The sequence below is a fragment of the Balaenoptera physalus genome (assembly GCF_965194825.1).
Source record: "Balaenoptera physalus genome assembly, chromosome: 14".
Taxonomy (NCBI): domain Eukaryota; kingdom Metazoa; phylum Chordata; class Mammalia; order Artiodactyla; family Balaenopteridae; genus Balaenoptera; species Balaenoptera physalus.
Genome location: NC_138893.1, coordinates 15,925,553 through 15,931,963, shown reverse-complemented (window position 1 = coordinate 15,931,963; position 6,411 = coordinate 15,925,553).

Genomic DNA, 6,411 nt, shown 5'->3' with positions numbered 1-6,411 from the left:
CCCACCCCTCCCCATCCCTTCCTCTCCTCCCCTCCCCACCCCTCCCCACCCCTCCCCAGCCCTTCCCCTCATATGGGAGGGAAATAGCACAAACCTTCATTCTCCTGTGGCCTTTCTGGATTTTCTATAGAGAACATTCCAGTACCCGGCCAGCTCCAAGGTGGGAATGGAATGAGAGGAAGTGAGAGGCTGCAGCCCATGTCACACTGCTGCCTCAGAGCCCAGGCTGCACCCCTTCAGGGCCAGGACTGCTCTGCCCCCCACCGGCCTGGGACCACCCACCTGCCTGGTTGCCACAGCAGCCGCAGCTCCCAAGCTCCGGGTGCCCGTTTCAGTGAGCAGGTGAGTCAGAGACCCGAGAGGCGCCCTGGAGCCCCCTCCTGCCCCAGCAAGGCAGCTTCTCTCTCTCGCTCTCTCTCTGCTTAGAACAGTTCCATGGCTTTCCACCGCTCTTAGAATAAAGAAAAAATATACCCTCAGCGGTGGAGGGTCTTCAGGCTGGGTCTGCCTCCCCCTGCATCCTCTCTGCCCACCACCCTCCCCCATCCCCACCCAGCCACACCCACCTTTCCGCAGGCCATGAACCTCCAGCCTCCCCACTTCACCTGCTGCTGCCTACTCACCTTCAAAGGACCTCGACCGCCCTGGCTCAGGAGCCCACCCCCCTTGGCTTCTTCTATATTGTCACACCCCACGCCTCTCTTGCAGCCCATGCTAAATGGACAGGCTTGCATTGTTGTTGATGAATTCTGTTTCCCACTCTGCACTGAGGGCTCCCTGAGGCTGAGACCCGGACTCTTCGGCTGGCCTCCTTGTCTCTCAGCACGGTGCCTGCACATAGTAGGTGCCCAGTAAAAGTTTGTTGAGTAAATCAGCAAACTTATAGCTGCAGGTGTGCCAACGAGCAGGGCAAGAGTGGAGTGACAGAGTTCTGGGTGCTTTTGGAAAATGAGCTAAAGGATAATGAAGACTAGGGGCTTCCCTGGTGGTGCAGTGGTTGAGAAGCCACCTGCCAATGCAGGAGACACGGGTTCGAGCCCTGGCCCGGGAAGATCCCACATGCCGCGGAGCAACTAAATCTGTGTGCCACAACTGCTGAGCCAGTGCTCTGGAGCCCGCGAGCCACAACTACTGAAGCCCGCACCCTAGAGCCCGTGCTCCGCAACAAGAGAAGCTACTGCAACGAGAAGCCCGCACACCGCAACGAAGAGCAGCCCCCGCTCGCTGCAACAAGAGAAAAGCCCGCGCGCAGCAACGAAGACCCAACGCAGCCAAAAAAAACAAAAACAAAACAAAACCTACACGCTCCCAACGCAGGGGGCCCAGGTTCAATCCTTGGTCAGGGAACTAGAGCCCACATGCATGCCGCAACTGAGTTCGCATGCCGTGACTAAGGAGCCCGTGAGCCGCAACTAAGACCTGGTGCAACCAAATAAATAAATAAATATTTTTTTTAAAAAAAGAATAATCAAGACTAGATGTCGGGTGTCTTGGCTCCTCCAGCTGAGGGAAGCACGGCCCCACACCTGCGTCCTTGGATAACCAGGAAGACGGTGGAGAAAAAGGACACTTCCCTGGCTGTGAACCACAACCCTGTGTTCTCGTGTGGCCGGGAACAAATCTGTTTGCTTCAAATTGCCTGGATTGTCCTTTGGGAAAAATATGACCACCCAGTGCAGGGCTGGGACTGGGGTGCAGCAAGGGAAGTGCCCAGGGGCGCAGAGACTTGAGGAAGGGCTGGCTGTGAGGGCTCCACCCTGCCCAGGCCGGACCACTGCGCTTGCTCTCATGTCAGTGAGAGACGCCCTGTAATTTCAGAGGTGCTGAGATCCCCAGCTTTCAAATTTCTGGCCTCCACGACCAGGGCAGCGTAGGAAGAAATCACTACACAGCTCCTCCCAGGGGAGGCTCTGGGCGTCCCTGGTGACCCCAGCACACGGGCCTCCCTGCCCTGCACCGGCACTAGAGGCCGGAGATGAAACTCAGAGGAAAACCTAGATTCCAGAGAACCTTCCAAAGACAGAGGGTAAGCATGGTAGGCATCCTTTTTAAGCATTTACTGGAGAAGTTCAAGTGCAGTCTGGTTATTCCATGTAGTGTCTCCTGTGCCTACAATAGAAGAGACGCTCAGTAAATGCGCGCTGATGAATGGACCGGGCGGGAGGGGGAGGGGAGGCAGAACTGTGGGCGCTCTGGCTTAGGAAGGGCAAAGTGTAAACAGAGCCTTCTCAGAACTTCAAAGGGAACCTGGATGTGGAGAAACTCTTTATAGCACTGGCGTCTCCCCTTCTCTTTGCTCATCCCCTTGTCCTGCATCCTGAGGGGCTTCTCAACAGCCTCCCCTTCCTCTCCCAGGGGTCCTGAGCAGGAGGAGTGTGGGGGGGGGGAATCACAGACTGTCAGAGGATCGGGGACCACCTACAGCAGGGCTTCCCCCTCCTGTTAGCGATGGAGACCAACGTCCTCCGCTGAGCCAGGGCTGGAACCCAGAGATGCTCTTCCCAGTGCCATCTGCCCAGCTCACTCAGGATGCCTCTGGAGCTCAGACGGGAGAAATGAAAGGAGCAGTTTAGTCCTTTCAGCGGGGGCCACCTTGGGATCATGCTTGACACAGCCGTTCTCCGACCCCCGTCTCCATGTCCCCACCTCCCGCCACCCGCGTGGCTGCAAATGGATCTGCCCAAACTCATCTCTGCTGCTGGAAATACCATTCAGGGCTGAGGGCCTAGAGGGGCCTTTTCTTCTCTATTTATTTTTTCATTTTTCACTTAGTATTTTTAATATTAACATAACACTTATATCTTGAAAAAAATAAAGTTGAAAAGAATAATGAAGTATAAAAAAGGCAGAAAAAATCACCTATCATCCCCCCATACAGAAACCATCGTGGTGATTTATCACTTTGACTGAGTTGCTTTGTCCTTTTGCCCTTCATTTTTTTCCCTGGTCCAATGGGTCCCTGCTGACACAGGGTACATTAACATTGGGCTGAAGGGCTCCAGGCAGCTCTGTCTCCCAGCTGGTGCCCTGTTATCCTGGGGAATTTTCAGACCCAGTGTATTTTTAGGCCCAGGGAAAATATAACAGCTTTAAAATAAGGCAACAGAATTTGGGGCAAAATTCCTTAAGCCCATGTGTGAGATTTGAGCTGTGTTTCAAGGGTGGCTAAAGCCAGGCCTGCACCGTGAAAGATGTTGAGTTCTATTTTTAGGGAATATGACAGGCTGAGTTCTTGGAACAACACTCCTGTGGAAAACAACTAAAAAGTCAGATCAAGTATTTTGAACATCTTACAAGCACCGAAGAGTTGACAAGATAGTAAAGAATTACCAGGCCAAAATCTGGGAGGAACCAGCAGGACAGTGATTCTAGAAACAGCTCTTGCCCTGAGAGTGTTTGCTTATCTCACTTACCTTGCACTTGGGGTTTAACAGCTTTGCAAAGCTTGATGCCTCCCTCGTGAAGCTGGGACACTGAGGGTTACACCACGGGGAAGCGTGAAGGAGTGAGCCAGGGGTAAGCCCTGCCCCACACCGACACTCGAGGATCGGACAGGCGAGTGGCCCTGGTACCGAGTGCGTGGTAGTGGCGTGGGGTGCAGATTCCTGGGAAATTGTAAACTCAGGCTGAGTTCTCACACGTATTTGCAACCCATCTCATCTGGGGGGACCAAGAGACCTCAGGCTGTGGATTTAGTTTACCATCATCTCAGATTAGTGGTATCCTAGGAGATCCCTGGAAGAAGCTTTGCTACAAGTCCTTTCCTGAGAGAGTCACCTTTATTATGGGTTTCCAAGTGTCCCAGAAATAATTCTTCAAAGACAGTGAACACGACACTGTCAAGTACACATGGAAAAAGGTACTGTGAGTATGAACCAGAACAATGGGTAATAGAAATAAACTCCAAGACTTCAGCCACTAGGATTATTAGATTCATATTATTAAAAAACTATGCTTGCTCTATGAAAGAAGTAAGAGACAAGTTAACAAATATCCACAGGAAGCAGAAAACTATAAAAATATGATCTAGTTAATCTGAAAATAAAATAATTTCTAAAATTTTCTAAAAGTTAAAAATTCAATACCAGAAATTTAAAACTGAGCAAAAGGGTTTAACAATAGATTAAGTAAGTTAAAGGGAGAATTAGTGAATTGGAAGATCAATTGGAGGAAATTACCCACAATGCAATTCAGATAAACCCCCTAAAATGAAAAATACAAAAAAAAATTTTTTTTTAATTTAAAAATTTAAACTTTTTTAAGGTAGAGGTATCAGAAGTTCTGACATCTTATTTTTTGCCTGCAATTTTTTCTTTTGATTAAAATGTACACAAAATGAAATGCACAAATCTTAATTGTACAGTCACTGAATCTGATCTTTGTAACCCAGTCCTTTATCAAGATACAGAACATTTCCATAATTCCAAAAAGTTCCCTCATGCCACTTCTCAATATCCATCCCACTCCCAGATATTCCACCTCATATAAGTGGAATCATACAGTATTTGTCCTTTTGTGACTGGCTTATTTCACCGAATATAATGTCTTCAGACTCATCCATGTTGTAGCATGGGTCAGAATCTCCTTCCTTTTTAAGAGTGAATAATATTTCATTGTACATATACACCACATTTTATCTATTCCTCCATTAACGGACACTTGGGCTGCTTCCACCTTTTGCCTATTGGGATAATGCTGCTATGAACATGGGTGTGCAAATACCTCTTTGAGTCCCTGCTTTTATTTCTTTGGGGTACAAGGGTCTTGTGTTGTCCAAGGAAAGTAAAGGTATTGATTAATTTTAGACTTTGAACAGGCTGGACTAATAGTACAAAATAAAATGATAGATTTAAACCCAAACATGCCAGTAATCACATTGAATATAAACGGACAAAGTGTCTCAATTAAAAGACAAAATTGTCAGGCTGGGAAAACTATTCAGCCTTATGCTGTTTACAAGAAATGTATATAAAATATAAGGGTACATCAAAATTGAAAATAAAAGAATAGAGTCAAAAGTTACAAGTTAAAGTCTTTCCTCTGCCACATTTACTAATTTATAAACTAAGTTTATAAACTTAGGCAAGTCACTCAGTCTTGAGGCCTCACTGTTATCATTTATGAAAGTAGAGCAATAATCCCTATCCTAGCTACCTTATAAGATAAAATGAGCTAATGTATGTGAAAGTTCTTCATATAACGTAAGACACAATGTTAACATAAGAGATGCATGGACTATTAAAATGAATTACTAGTGGCCTCTTAGTTACTATAGTGGGTTAAATTGTTGTCCCTATTGTGGGCTGAATTGTGTCACCACCACCCCAAATTCATATGTTGAAGTCCTAACCCCCAGGACCTCAGAATGTGACTGTATTTGGAGACAGGGCGTAATTACAGGAGTAATTAGAACAAAGTCTTTAGGGTGGGCCTTAATCCGACATGACTGGTGTCCTATAAGGAGGAATGTGGGCACAGACATGAAGAGAGGGAAGAGGACGTGCAGACACAGGGACAAGATGGCACCTGCAAGCCAAGGAGAGAGGCCTCAAGTTCCGACAGCCCTGCCTTGATTTTGGAGTTCTAGCCCCCAGAACTGTGGAAAAAAATACTTCCTGTTGTTTTAAGCCACCCAGTTTGTGGTAATTTGTTACAGGAACTTAATACAGGTCCCATGAAGGAAACTAGGAAAGATGGGATGAACAAGGATCCAGGGGTGCTACGGCCACCCTTGGCCCATGATGTAGAGAGACTTCTACTCCCAAGGCCATCTCCAGTGACCAGAGCTCTCCACGTGGTGATAAGGTTTAGGAAACCCCAATGATTGTCACAGGAAAGGCAATCCTGATTCTACGGACAGCCCTGAGAACCACCAACATCACCTTTGCACATTTCAGTCTTTCTTTCACTCAACCACCACCCCCGGAAACTGTTCGGCATCAGTGCTACTGAACTCAGCTCTGGCTGCTCATCACTCGAAAGCTAATATTTGAGAGGCAAGTGTTGGTAGAAAGGAAAGTTTGCTTTACTCTGGAGGCTGGCAACCTGGGGAGAAGGTGGACTCATGTCCAAAGGCCAATTCTCCCCTGCCAATCAGAGGGCAAGAGCTTTTAAAGGGGACTTTCAGGGGTGAATAGGCAGAGGGAGGGGCTACATGCAGCAACAGCACAGCCAGCTCTGACCGTCATCTTGAAATTGGTCATGTGGTGGTCTGATCAGTGTCAGCTTGATCAGTGAGCCTTCAGTTCCAGGGTCGGTTTGGTCCCCTTTCTTTGAGGCCAGTTCTGGGAATTGTGGCAGCTTATGTCATGGCTACAGTCTGGTCATCATGTAGTTAACTTCTTCCACCTGGTGGGAGTTTCAATATCTACGGGGTAGCTCACAGGATATGGCTCAGAATATTATCTAGAA